The 15500-nt window shown below is 36.0% G+C and overlaps 1 protein-coding gene across 1 annotated transcript in view; it reads right to left on the reverse strand.

Annotated features, from left to right (window-relative positions):
* The window catches only part of OSTN (osteocrin), a 45494-nt gene extending 33277 nt beyond the window's left edge, over nt 1-12217 (reverse strand). Inside the window, exon 1 of the mRNA XM_070509201.1 lies at nt 12089-12217. The gene's annotated coding sequence lies outside the window, so the exon portion shown is untranslated. The remainder of the gene's footprint in view (nt 1-12088) is intronic.
* Nucleotides 12218-15500: the final 3283 nt, after the last annotated feature.

Below are 15500 nucleotides of genomic sequence, written 5' to 3' on the forward strand. Positions count from 1 at the left end.
TCTAGTTTGTGTAATTTTATTCTTTGACTGTCTAAGTCAGGGATTATAACCTCACGTACCTAAGGGGAAATGTGTAAAATTGGCCAGGTATGAGAGAATACGGCTGGGTGGGGTCTGTGATCAGCCAGAGAGAATGTGCTGTGTCCTAAAGCATTTAAATTCAAAATCTGAAAAATAGCACAGATCTAATAGGAGAATATTTTTATGTCCCTGTGATATGTCAGGATTTCTTAAGCAAGATTCAAAAGGTGAATCTCTTAGATTAGAAAAAAATATTAAATTCATCATATCACAGTTGAAAAATTCTGTATGGTAGGATATAATAAACAAATTACAAAGTGGAATATATTTTCAACAGATATGAAAAAGAAAGATTAGCATTTGGAACATTTAAATAACTCTGATAAATAAAGTTTTAAAAATAGACACAATTAAGTAAAAATGGGTCAAAGTTTGTAAGGAGACATATATCTGAAAGTTCATAGCCTCATTGTTTATAGTAGTAGAAAACTGAAATCGACTCAAGTAGGAAATGGATTTATCAGTTGAGGTGTAATCATACTAGGGACTTAAAACAAATGATTTAAATATATGTGTATTTACTGTTAAAACAAATGACCTAATTGTTATGTGTATTTATATGTATGCATTTCAGAAAAACAGTTTTGGGGGAAAATCAGAATTTCTAGAACAATACATATGGAATGCTACCATGTTACCTAAATTGGAAATATACAAAGCAATTCTATATATTTTGAAATCTACGTATAATTAAAGTATAAACCGATGGAACTTGATTCATGATTATGCTTGCCTCTGGGGAAGATGGGAAGGAAATAAGATTATGGAGGAAACATAGATAGTTTTTATCTCTCTCTATTTTTTAAAGCAAATATGTCAAAATATCACATTTGTTAATTCTGTGTGGTAAGCAAAAAGATGTGCCATTTATACACTTATGACTTTTTACATGAAAAGCTACGGTACATCCAATTAAGGCTTATCTATGATCTGTATCAGGTCTACTGGCTGCCAGTTTGGCCTCTGGGAAAGAGGGAGGCGGTGCCCGGCTGGGTGAAGATGAGGGACTGAGCTGTGACAGAATGGGCTTGACTTTGCCGCTTAGTACACGACTTTGGGAAGTCCCCCAGTCCATCCTTTATGAATGAGAAGTCGCAGTAAACTTCTATTTCCTTAAAAAAAATGATTTGGAAACCTGCTGGGAGCAGAAAGGAAAGGATGCTAGGATGGAGCTGAAGAACTGAATTTGAGTCTCATTTTTGCTTTAGTATTAGTGTGAACTTGGGTGTGTATCATTTAACCGACTTGACCTTTATTTTCCATATCTGTGAATGAGGAGTAATTCTCACCTCAGAAGAGCTTTGAGAGGATTGAACTGATTCATGCATAACTTCTTTATCCCATATAGTATTTATCATTTATAAATCAAAGAACATTTATAAGTTACTACTAAATTTTACTTCAGTAACTACATTCTCTTTGGTGTGACCCAAGATTTTCTTTATGTTTCTTCCTTAAAATACTGTTTTTGTGAACCTCAGTGTAGATCTTGGTAATCAATGTTATCTGCTAGAATACAGACAAATACAAGTATTTTATATAGACAGAGAAGCATCTGTATTTCCTTGTGTGTTAAGGCTTAAAATAGAGATAAAATTTTTTAGCATTGACTATGACATTTATTCATCAAATATAATCTTAATTTTCACATAATGTAGTCTAAACTAGTTCTTCATTATGTTACCAATTAGTCTATTTTGGAATCTGGTCACATATTAGTCACTAGCTGCTTCTCTGTATTCCATCCTTTCTGGAAGAGGGCAGTAAATTGTCTCTGCATTCTCTTTCTGACAAATTGATATTTAAGCTGAGTTTTTTGGTAAGTGTCAACAACAATAAGTCACGATTATCTCTCTAAATTGAGACGGTAGAAAAATAACGAGAAAGGATGCAACAGTTACCTGGTAAAAATACCAACCAAAACCTGTATCACCTACTCCTTTAGAAAATCCGCCACTGAATCGTATTTTTCCCTTCTGGTTTTGCTCTTTGACTTTCCTCAACAAAAAGGAAGATATATGAAAAACAAAACTCTTTTAAAAATGATCTCACACTTCTGGCTTATCTTTCTAAAAATAGCTTTCTCATTCAATCAAAGATAAACTACAATTGTGGTGTTTTTCTTCCTCGTTTTTTATCACGTTAAAAACAGGTCACAAAGTGTGAAATTGCCCAATTTTATAAGCCTTTCCATGTGGATTTCCTTTAACTATTTTTATGCACATTTTACTGACCAGGTTTCTCTCCATCTCCACAATCTTATAAATGGCAAAGAATGATGAGTGTTTATAATATTGATGATTATGTCTGAGGCATATATTTTTGTGCTTGGGTGTATATAGGAAAAATGTCATAATGTATCATCTTACAGATAACCACATCCTGATTATTTGGATAGGGCGATGTAAAAATAAATGCTGAGTTTAAATACACACATTTAATGGTTTAAAGACATGCTTGTAGCCAGTTAACTGAAAGGCCAAGTTCTAAATATGGCATTTGGTACGCTAATGAAAACAAACACCCTGGCACCTGCCACACAAAAGACATTTGATTAACTAGTTGAAACTTGATTGCTACAAAATTAGAAACAGAGGAAATTATAGGGAGGGAAGGAAAAGACCAGGTTCAGCCCCATTTCCCTATTTTGTTGATAGTGGATAAATATAGCCCATGATTTAAAAATCTGCTCCACCCCATTTACACTCCAGATCACAGAAAGAACCCTCAAAGGATGTTCATTGTATGAATATGCTAAAGTGGATGTGTTTGCAATGTTTACAGTACACCAATAAATTTTTTTTTTGAGGAAGATTAGCCCTGAGCTAACATCTACTGCCAATACTCCTCTTTTTGCTGAGGAAGACTGGCCCTGAGCTAACATCCGTGCCCATCCTCCTCTACTTTATATGTGGGACGCCTACCACAGCATGGCTTGCCAAGTGGTGCCATGTCTGCACCCAGGATCTGAACCAGCGAACCCCGGACCACTGAATTGGAACGTGTGAACTTAACCACTGTGCCACCAGGCTGGCCCACCAATAATTTTTATTGAGTAATTTTTGAATAACATTTCTCTGAGTAGTGAGGAGCTTCAAAAGAGACAATGGGCATGGGAACTGCCTTATAAGAAGATGAGGTTTGTACTTTATTCATTTTCAGCCAGTTGGTTACTATGTGGATGAACTTTCACTTTTAAAATAATACTGCTGAATAAAGAAACATCTTACTTTACATGCATCGTAACCTTTGTTTCAAAGACTTTACCCCCTGTAAGAACTCATTATACCCAGAAGGGATCCTCCAATCTGGCTGGAGTGGCAGTGGAGGGAGCAAGGTGGGGAGGTGTGAAGTTTTTTTTCTTTTTAATTTTTTATGTGGTCTAAATAGTTTATAACATTGTGAAATTTAAGTCGTATATTAATGTTTGTCAAACGCCATATAAATGTGGCCCTGCACCCCTTGTGCCCACCATCCTCCCGCCACCCCACCCCGGTAACCACAAAATTGTTCTCTTTGTCCGTAAGTTTGTTTATATTCCACATATGAGTGAAATCGTATGGTGTTTGTCTTTCTCTGTCTGGCTTATTTCACTTAACATCATGCCCTCGAGGACCATCCACATGGCTGCAAATGGGCGGATTATGTCTTTTTTCACAGCTGAGTAGTATTCTGGAAGGTGTGAAATTTTGTCACTTAAGTTTGGGAAACAGCACATATTCTGTATTCCTTCAAAACACTGATAGAGCACATTGACGTATGAAAGGCCTTGAAAGTCCAGTAGTAAAGCAAATGGTTTAATTACACTAAAATCAGAATTAAATGAGAAGTCTGTTAAAATGAACAAAGATACTTGCATTACTGAGAATCAGTGGTGCAATGAGTCATTGTTATTGTGAAAAAAATCTCTCAAAGGGCTAGGGCAGAAAAAGAAAAGATTCAGAATCACTGATCTAAAAAAGAAAGGGCAAACTGGGATGGGAGGAGGTGTTAGAGTAAGAGAGGATTAAGTTAAAAAAGAGAAGCAATATTAGCCAGTATCTGATCTAATGCACTTTTTAACTAATGAAACTTTTAAACTATCTGCCTTTGAGTGCTGGCTGGTGCTGAAGAAAAACAGGCTACTGAGGTGATTACAGAAATTTCTCTTCAACAATACCTGGCTTATGGATAGCAGATCTACCCATTAGAAATTCACAACAGGACTGAGTTTGGGAGTGAATCTCGGTAACTTCTGATAATTATTTCAATTTACTCTAATTTCTTGATTGGAAATATTCAAAATAGACTATCCACCCCTATGTTCAACAAAAATTAAAAATAAAGGACTTAATTAAAGATAAAGAACTTAAAAAGTAAACTTTTAAAAAAATTCCTCTCTTCCCGCTTTGATACAGCACAGACATTTAAGTGAAATTCAATAGGACATGTTATAACGGGTCTCTAGTTCCGATACTGTGAAATGACCATGTGTGCCTGTCCGCAACGGTGCCCACAATCCTCTTTCTCTGAAAACAGCATTGTTCTTCTAGGCAAGTGGTGAGTCAGCTTGGCCCCTACGTAAGTCTGTAAAACAGCAAGTTCTTCTTCTGTATACCCTTTACCCTGACCCATAAGTTATCATCACCGAGGTCTTTCTGATAATAGAGAAAAGCTCCAGGAATAGTAGATAACAGAGAGACTACAGTGTTTTATTTTAAAAGAAGGCCTAAGAGGGACAATGCTTAACATAACACCTGTGTGGCTCAGTGTCATAGAAAGACCAGATCTAGGTGTTATGAGACTCAGGCCCTGCCTTGGCTCCGTTGCTATTTCATGGTATGACATTGGGCAAAACCTTTCCTGTCTAGACCAAGCAAAATGGGTTTGGTGTAACTGACTCTAAAGTTGCATCTAGCTTTTTAAAAGTCTGTTGGTGAATCTGGCTCTTTTCTGGTGGAAGTGCAGACCCTGCAGGTAATGATAGAAGCTGGTGCAGGTTTAGCTAGGAAAATCTTCCTGCTGCCCCTCCGGTTAGCCAAGTCTAAGCATTAAGATTGCATCTAGGTTTTGACATAAATATGAGCCTCTTGAATTTTAAGTATTTCTAGCTGAAAATAGAAGTCCTCCAAATCTTTGATTTTAAGATGTCATTTATGCTGAGAGATCCCATTTTACAATTGTATCTTAAAAAAGAAAAAATGCTACCAATTAAATTATGGCATGCTATCAGGTGTAAGATTCATTCCAATTTAAGAGATGTTAGGTGTGCGTCAGAATGGATGAATTACGGCATATCTATTTACTGTTAATTGTTTACTTAGCTGTTTTTTTTTTTTTTACTTTTCTTCATCATGCTTAATCATTGTGCTCAATTCTTCCACACTTTTAAAGCAAGAATTGTTAGACCTGAGGTTCCAGATTCCGTAATGTGCAGTTATATCCCCTCTTTTGGGCTCAGAGAAGGCAAGGATGGTACAATATTTAACTTATCACATACATTTTAAAATAATATAATTAATATTAAAAATTTTAAGGATTTGACTGAGTCCCTATTCCTCTGCATTTGGAGTTAATAGTTTGTATGTCTATCTAGATAAAATAATCATTTGAATATTTTCACAGTAACCATGAATCTTCACGTTGGTGGATAAAAATTAGGGCTTTTTGATAATAGAAATTTCTATATCTGAAACCACCACCAATATCACATATACACCCATATATGTACAGTATTTTTCACATATTATTCCTCCAAAAATCTTCTTTAGATGAACTAACGAATATTTTAGAAATAAAACTCTTTCAGTCAGTAAATAGGTATTCAACATCAGAATGGTATTTTTGTGATGGTGAGGAAAAAACTCAGAATTAGACTTGAAGGACTGGGGCAAATGTTCTTACTGCACTATTTATTGGCCTGCGATCTTAAGTAAGATGTTTAAAGTGTTGAAACTGTCCAATAAAACTAACTTTATGAATTCACAAAGTTTTAATTAACTAATTTTAGTTAATTTAAAGTTATTTAATTAATTTATGAATAGCACAAATCATTATGGGGTTGGCTTGTTTGCCAAACAAGAGCAATAGAAGTATTTAACTTTATATTTAATTTTATTTATTAAAAAGGTACAAAGACATACATTTATCTGTGGAAAAAAACTGCATTATTTTTACTGTTATTTTACCATAGTTAAAAACTTTTCAGTGAGAACTCTAAATTGCACGTGAAATTTTGTAAAATATAAGATAGCACGGAAAGATTTATGGCATGGTACAAAAGTGATTCTTACTGAACTGAAGGCGGGTCTTTGAAGCAAGTCCTTCCAGGAATATAAAGCTTATACTCATCAACCACCTAGGGGATTTGAGTCATTCATAGAGACCATGTGAAAAACTGACAATCAACAGGATACATTACAGTTTGACATTCTACAGATAATCTTGATATTTCAATGAGTGACACTTGAATAAGGTGTTAAAGAAGGTTGTTTTCAGTTTCTTTGATGAATGACACAACCAGGTGCTTGAGACTCGGACTTCGGGGTCTCTTATTGGCTCTGCGATTCCACAGCCTTTGGTGAAATTGGCTCCAAGAAGAGAACTCAGTGTGGCTATGGCACTTAGAACTTTAGAAGTGGCGAATTGCTTTTGGATTCTCCTAAGCTCAAATAAGAAATTTAAAATCACTGAGGATTTTCACCCAAGAGCCATTGAAATACAAATTGTAGCTTCTATCACTAACAAATATATCATCTATATCATCTCACAAAGGTACACCTGAGAAATACTCATGGTGCTTAGCCGTTTATTTAAAATTCTCTTTGAAATTTGTCATTTTCAGTAAACTGGGTGAGAAGCGTTTTGCTTTATGTTTGAGTATGATTCTGAAAGGAAGGAGCAAATTGAGACTGAGAAATGTAACATTTCACATTTCTTTTAAATTAAAATATTAAGAATGCATTCTTTCCCATTTCTCACTGCTCTTCAATCGGCAGTAGTAAATTTTCCAAACTCACAAAGCCAGCTAGAAGAAGAGCCAGAACAACTTACATTTTCAGACTCTCACTTTTGTGCTCCTTCAAGTATAACCTATTTGTAGAAGTAGAAAACATTTTTCCATTTCCAAAAGAAATGGCTTATAAAGTAAAATGTTTATGGGTGAGGTATTCTTAATGTGGCAGACACCTGCATTTTAAAATGACTTTCCCTGAATGTTATAAACCAGGAAAAATGACAATTTACTAGCATACATGTGTTAACTTATTTTAGTTTATCTGGCACCATTGTCATTCTTTTTCAGACACTATTGCCTTCCAAAATTGTAAAATTTTGTTGTTAACTATCTCTATTTCCTTTTTCTATTTGGAATTTTCAACCAGACTTCTAGTATCTTTCTTGCAAAAATTTAAGAAAGCAGAACCTACGATGACACTTTAAAGGAAGATCTCATTCTTAAAAAGCCCAGGTATGTATGTTTAACAAAGTAGTTAGTCATCACTGTAAACTCCTTGAGAGTAGGAACTACGTCATGTTTACCATTGTATCCCAGGACACAACATAATGCCTGGCACAGAGTCAACATTGTAGGATGAACGAATGAATGAATCAGACTTACGTGGTGGGTAAACAGGAATGCAGGGCAGATATTAATATCCCAGTTTTATTGATATGGAAATAAGGCTTAGAGAAGTAAAGAGATTTGCCCAAGCTTTACATCTGCAATAATATGTGATAAAGTTCATGCCAGACTCCTGGGTATGTCCATTAACATTTCACATCCCAGATTCTCATTCTAATGAAAGGGACATGCATCAATATTCCCCAATAATGATCCCAGTAGAGTTTAAGATTTCTCCTTATCAAACATTAATTTGTGCTTAGATCCCTGAATCACTACAGGTTTCTTGATATAAAACTATGTGACTTAGAAATAGAAGAGACTTTGTGTATGACTGTATATAAAGGAATGTGGTATTTAATTCTAATGCTTAATTATGGGAAAAACAAGAATCTTTAAAATGATGGATGGGGAAGCTGGTAGAGTTGCACATGAGCACGCTGTTTGGCCATTTGATACTGAGGCAATTTTTATGCGGTATAAAGAGGCTTTCAAAGGGTAAAGTTGGATCAATGCAGTTAAACATGGCATATGTAAGCCTGAGGATCGTGTGGAATATCACCCCCTCCTTCATCCTTTACCCCGCTTTGTCCTTATATATAATATTTAATAAAATATTTACTTACATTTTAATTACATTAAACTAGCCAATATAATCAATGAAAAAATACTCTCTAAGATGTAAATGAAGGGCTAAAAATATAAATGTTATAATACCCAACAACAGAATGCATTTATCAGGTGTACACTGTATATCAGGCACGAGGGATAAGAAGGTGAATAAGACACTCCCTCTGTCCTCCAGCTGCTCTCAGCCTGGGGAGGTGGCAACCTCTCAACCATTTGCCCTGCCCAGGGATTTCCTCCTGCAAGAGCACAATCTTCCTGGAAGGCTTCATTTCCTTGAAGCACAATTGTTGCAAATAACTTTTTTTTTTTGACACTTGTATAATACTTCATTATTTTGAAATGCATCTATCTCCTTTCTTCTTCACAACAGTCATGTTAGCTCTATATGGAAAATATTATAATTCTGTTTTTTTAATAGATGAGCTGACACAACCTGGGTTACTTTGGAAACCTGGTCTCCCAACTCCTGGTATTGCATGTATACTTTCTAATAGAACAAAGCACCTTAGTAGAAAGAGGTTGGTTGGCCATTAAGTTACACAGACCTGGACATGATTCCTGACTGGTCATGTCACTTAGTCTCTCTGTTTTAATATCTTCATCAGGAAAATGGGGCAAAGACTTGGTTTGTAGGTTTATTATAAGGATTAGAAATAATACAGGTGGGGTGACTGGCACAAAGTAGTTAATAAATAATAGCTGTCATTATCCTGATCCGGCCTTCTAAATATGGTAACTTTTGAAAATGTTTCTTTCCACTTTTTGTTTTTATGAAAAAAATCTTTTTTTATCTTTGTTCATTTTAAGGAACAAAATTAGTCCTTGGAGTCTAGAATTATGGCAGAGTGATGGAAAATAAAGTATAACAAAGAAAGTAATATTGAGTGTGGGAAGGAAATTTCCCAAAGACAATTAAAAGTAGCAATCACTCTAACATTTGACGTTGCAGTGTATTATGCATTACCATTAATTTCAGCCATAATATTCCCGTGAAAAGATTAGCATACAACTATAGAGAATATCACAATAGGAAGAAAAAAAAGGGAAGAAATCTCAATTATAATCAGAGCATAATTATTCTTAAAGCTCTAATTATATCAACAAAAGAGAATTTTTAATTTACTTTTATATGATATATGTTTTGTGTTATAGTTCATAAGATATCTTTATTGACTTTGTTTTTTAAAAAATCACTCATTATGTAGTTGGAATCATGATATTCACTGTTTTTGTAATATTGACAGTACAGCGTAGTCAGGCTTGTGTCATGGAAGCAGAACCACCATGGGTGTTATGAGAATTAAGGACCTTGTTACAGAAACTAGACCTTACACGACTGCAGAGGAGGTAGAGGAAGAGGGGACATCAGTTTTTAATCTTCTTAGAGTCCTGGCATGGATGGACAAGTCAGAGCTTGCAGAGAAATACAAGCACCAAGGTGGGACCACAGGGAAGCCCATGGAGAGGTACATGGAAAGTCACAATTACGACTTGGTGGGTCTGCAGCCAAATTGCCAGTGGTAACCTGGAGGATATTTTAAAAATGCATTTTTCACATGTTTAGAGCCTTATGTGTCATGGGAATATAGAATTTTAGAAAGGAAGGGGGCATTCATTAGAAATTGTCAAATTTAACACCTTCAATAGATAGAGAGATGAGGCTCAGAGATAGTTAACTGGCCCAAGGGAGAGGAGATGAAGGGGTGCGATAAGGCAGATGAAGAACTGGAGGGAGCAGGGGGAGGCATGGCAGAGGAGTTGTTTCTGGAGGGAGAGGGTGCTTGGTGCTGAGGCCTGAGCTGATGGGGGATTGATAAGGGAGAAGGGGTAAGGCTGGTTAACAGCCAATTCAAGCCAACCAAGTTACCAGGCAATTACTGGCAGGTGATGCTAACCGCTGCCCCAGAGAGGTACCTTGAGAATTGTTTGGAGGAAGGAGGGGGAGGGCTCAGGTAAAAATGCTTCTAATCAGACATCTTCAGGCTCATGGGAGTTGGCCTGTGTAGAGAGGTGCCCAAGGCTAGGAGAGAACTTGTAGCTCACCTTTTGTACCCTCGGGGACTCCAGTGTTACTGAGGAGAGAATGAAGCCCCAGGGAAGCTGAGGGAAAGCTGTTGAAGTCAGGACTGGGATTAGAAGTCTGGTTAACTGACTTCAAAGCTGTGTTCCTCCAACAGCACCACTGAATCTAAGCAAAAGTGATCTGGTCGGTAGGGACCACAGGAAATGAAATATCGGCAAGGAGGTTAAATTAGATGATGTCTGAAGATGAGCCCCAAGATTCTGTGATACCGAGTTTTCATTCCCCAGCATAGGGAAAACTGATTGAGATAGAGCTTCCCCGGGTAGTTCTTATACTCAGAAGTGCTGGCACTTCTAGTTCTTTTGTCTCTTTCAATAATAACAGAATATTATTGAGCTCTACTTTGTGCTTAAGGCTTGCTTGAAGTTGCACAACCACATAGTGACAGAATTGGGACAGTGTTTTGGGACTGCTTACTTTGAGTTCTATTCCTTTGAGACAAGCTTAATTAATCTAATTTTATTAATCAAATGTTCAAATCACTGAAAGCATTTGAACAAGAAGTTAAAATTATAGCCTGAGGTTCCCAAACCTAGTCTACTAAACATGTCCTCTTCTCTACTGCGCATGATTCGTTATATAAGATTCAGTTCAAAACCCTGAGAAATAAGGGAGAGAAAGCAAATGTCAACCTTAAATACCTTAAATGACTTATTGAGTGAAGCAATAGTGCAATTCACTGACAAAGAGAAGACTTGTATTTATATCTATAGGAGGCTTTCCTTAGAAAAGTTCTGTAAGAGCGCTGAAGAGTAAGCACCAGGTAAAGAGAAGACACAAAATGTGCCTGATGTTTTTGGGGAGACCACTACATAAAACCTTATCAACTCTATAGCTTAGAGGGTCATTAAAATCATCATAAATCAGTGTTAAAATTATTTAACTTCTAGGGTAACTCAGAAACCAATAATAGTCACATTCCTAAACCTATAGAATCTATAGCTGGAATTTGAAAGAGCAATATTTTTCAAGAATTAAATTTATTGAGTGTACACTATTCCCATAGATCAAAACCTGAAACGAACTCTTGACTTTGTTCTTAAACCAAACTCAAATGTATGTTTCAGATGAACTCTTGATTCAATCACTTATTAGCAAGAGCACTTCAAATACTGAATAGACAGGATCTAAGTCTGCTCTAAACTATGTTATTAATATCATACTTGCATATTTGAGTTTTATAAAAAGAAAAACAGAGGATACTTTAGATTTGAAGAATATGGAATATAGAATTTATAGTTTGTTTAATTTAGGGAACTTTTTAAAGCTCCAATTGTGATAAAAATAAAGATAAGAAAAAAACTTTCTTTACTACCTAGGTTTTTAAAAGTAGCCCACCTCTCTACATTTAAAAGTTTCCGAAGATTGGACATCTTTAATGAAAGCAAAATTAATAACGTTAACATACGGATAAAATCATTATCTTGAGTTCCCTTTCTCTTTGTTTTGAAATGGAAAATAAAAAATAATGTAATAAATATGAAATATCTGAGCAAACAATTAGCTCCACCCTAAGTTTGCATTACAAAAATATCTGCTCAGATTTTCTACTCACTTTAGAGAGGAAAATGTTACCAAAAAACATTTCTAACAAAATCAAGATATAATAAAAACATTTGAAAAGTATGTGAAAATAAAAAAATAGTTAAGAGGAAAAACAACTAAATCTTTATCAGCTTTTCTATTTAACTTACCTTGTGAAAATCAGGAGATTCTGACTTTCGAGTCCTGTCTGTGCAGTTTCTCTTAAACTCAGCCCTGATGGAGAGTTTTCTCTCTGAGTTTTTATAGTCTCAGTTATACACCCCTTACTCCAATCCCTGCCTTTGCTTTCTCTTACATCATTTCTACAGATTTTCCACTGAACATTTTCCCAAGCCTCTCTTCAATTTCTCTCTCTCTTTCTCTCTCTCTCTCATTCACTTTTCTCTTTCTCTCTCTCTCTCTCCAGTTCTTCCTCTTCATATTTATTCTATCTATTGTTTTTATCATGGCATTTAAATAGCAATGGGAGCTTGGGCTCTGGAAGATTTCAGTATACATTTTGTATTGTGTTTCGCCTTAGACTCATCGCCTCTTCCTAAGGCTTTAGTCCAGCTCTGATAGTTAGAAATCATATTTGAGAAATGAAATGCACTAAGATTTGTTAAAAAGAAAGTCACTAGGGTCCTTGAAAGTAAGATTTAGGGAGATTATAATCCGAAACCCCAACTGATTTATTGCTATATATTTCGGACCTATAATTAAATGATCATGTACGGAAACACTGAGTAGTTTCAGCCTCAGTCAGGTGCACAGCGCTGTGTCAGTGAAACTGACAGCTCCTTCGTATTAGCATTGCTATACTGGGAAGGCTGTCACTAACCTATAAATACTGAACTGTGACATGCAGGCTATAAATGCAGACACTGTAATCACTCTTATCTTGCTCTTGTTTCTTAGTATTTTAATTTCTTTTTAACCAAAATATTCCTGCCTCGGTCTGAAAGTTTTCTTCATTCCCATTTCCTACTGATCACATTTGCAACCTTACACACACGAAATGTAAAAAAATAAGTCATTAAGTCTTAAAGGTAATACTTTATGTTGTTAGATCATTATTAGGGCATTTGATTCACTGGTAGATCCCCATTTGACAGATAATGAAACTGAGGCTAGATAAGTTAAGTGACTTTATGAGATCACACAGCTAGGAAGTCGTAGCAGAGGTTGATTTCAAATACAGATCTTCCTAATTCCGTATCTAGTTCTTTTCCCATGACTTATTTCTGTCTCACTAGTTAAAAAGCTAGAAAAGAGAATCCAAAGCAGGTTATGTTTTTGCATAAATAGAAATAAATTTGTTCTTTCTGGTTTTCTTAGAAAACCATTTAAAATACTACTCACTAGTGTAGGAACAATTATATGGTTAATTTGAATCTAGAAGGGGAACTGACCAGAGCACGCTGAATTGGTGGGACAGTAAAATGCTTCATTTTTATGAAGGGTTTCCAGGGATAACATATGTCTCAACAAGTTTGAAATTCGAGTAGTTGGCAGTGGTGGTTCACAAGTCAGGATAAAAATACAGCCTAATTGTGGACCCTTGTTTAGACATTGCTGCCATAAACCGATTATGTTAGCTTGAATCCACATGATGGAAAACTCTCAATATAGATTTAATGGATGCATCATAATGCCACCAGAAGCCAATATTCTTGACTTACCTTCTACCCTTATTTCAAATACCTCCCTCAACATGCTGACAAGTGATATCTGTGGCTGATTTATTCCAGATCTGTCCCTGCTTAGACAGTCCAAAGATTCCACCCTATTTGTGGATTTTGTTGACCTAATTCAAAAGTTTGACTTAACTGTTCTGCAGTGGTAGAAATAGCAACAGTTTATTCCAGGAACAGAACCATGGTACATTTAAGCCATTTACACAGGCTTCTGCACTCTATATACCCCTACGCAAATTACTTCTGCATTTATGCAAGATGGAGAAATTCTGTTATCTTAAAAGAGAGAGTAGAAATGGGAGCATATGAAGAAATAGAATGAGAATAAACATCCATTGATGAGTAGGAGAGACTAATATGAGAAAGGGAAAATATATTAATGAAAATGTTTTCAGCTAGTATATTATTATTTAATTCCCATAACAACCTTGCCAAGGAATATTACTATCATGTATAACAGATGAGAAAACTAAAGCTCAACTGTGTGAAATGCATAGCCCAAGTGCTCACAGCTTAAAAGTGATGGCACCAGAAGTTGAACCTTACTGTCTGTATCAGTCAAGATTCTCGAAGGAAGGAGATGGCACATTCAAATTCAGTGATTTGAGGAGAATTTAATGTGAGCAGAGTGTAGAGGAACCAGAAAGGATAGTGCAGTACCCTGAAGAAATAATAGCCAGGTATCCCTAATCTTGAAGGGTTAAAGGTGATTACAGGAACTCAGAGACAGAGGGATCTGTGTAGAGAAAGTTGCCTGGCAGAGTGAGACCTTTGATCAAGGGACACAGCCAGTCAAGAAAAATTTACAGGGGAGGTAGCTTAGGAAATAAACACCGAGATTTCTCTCTACTGCCTTGATGCAATCTCCTGTCCTGTTTTGGTCAAACCAACTAGAAAAAGGATTGAGAAAGGGGCGACAAAAGACCTACCACATTGTTTAACCTCAAAACTGTACTAAGAGACATAAAAATGGGATCCTTTGTAAAGACCAACATGGCTGCAAATGCCACCATTGTCCACATTATAGTCTCATACTTCTTAACATTTTTTTTCAAGTCAGGTTTATTGAGTGTAATTTACATATACAAAATTTACCCTTTTCAAGTGTAAAGTTTGATGAGTTTTGACAAATGTAGACAGTACGTAGCCTCCACTACAATCAAGATATAGACCATGTCTATAACCCCCCTGCAACACACACACTCCAGATTTTCCCCATGCTCCATTACAGTCAGACCGCTACCCCAACCCCAGATCTTGGTAAATACCAATCTGATTCCTGTCCCTATAATTTTACCTTTTCCAGAAGGCTGTAGGAAATTATACAGTATGTAGTCTTTGGTGTCTAGCTTCCTTTCACTTAGAATAATGCTTCTGAAATTTATCCACATTGCTAAATGCATCAGCACGTTGTTTCCTTGTTTTTATTTATTTTTTTTTTTTTGCTGAGGAAGATTCACCCTAAGCTAACATCTATACCAGTCTTCCTCTATTTTGTATGCAGGTCACTGCTACAGCACGGCTGCTGACAAGTGGTATAGGTCCATGCCCAGGAACCGAACCTGGGCAGCTGGGGCCCAGTGCACTGAACCTAACCACTAGGTGACAGGGCCAGCTCCAGCACTTTGTTTCTTTTTAATGAGAGTGTTATATTGGATGAATGTACCACAAATTTGCTTATTCACCAGGTGGTGAAAATTTGAGTTGTTTCCAGTTTTTGGTGATTATGAATAAAGTTGCCGTAAACATTAATGTAGAGATCATTGAATGGATATATGTTTTCATTTCACCTGGGCAAATACATAGACATGGGATTCCTAGATAATGTAGTAAGTGTATACGTTTAACTTCATAGGAAAGCTACTTTCCAAAGTAGCTCGGCCAT

The sequence above is a fragment of the Equus asinus genome, chromosome 5, assembly GCF_041296235.1.
Source record: "Equus asinus isolate D_3611 breed Donkey chromosome 5, EquAss-T2T_v2, whole genome shotgun sequence".
Classification (NCBI taxonomy): domain Eukaryota; kingdom Metazoa; phylum Chordata; class Mammalia; order Perissodactyla; family Equidae; genus Equus; species Equus asinus.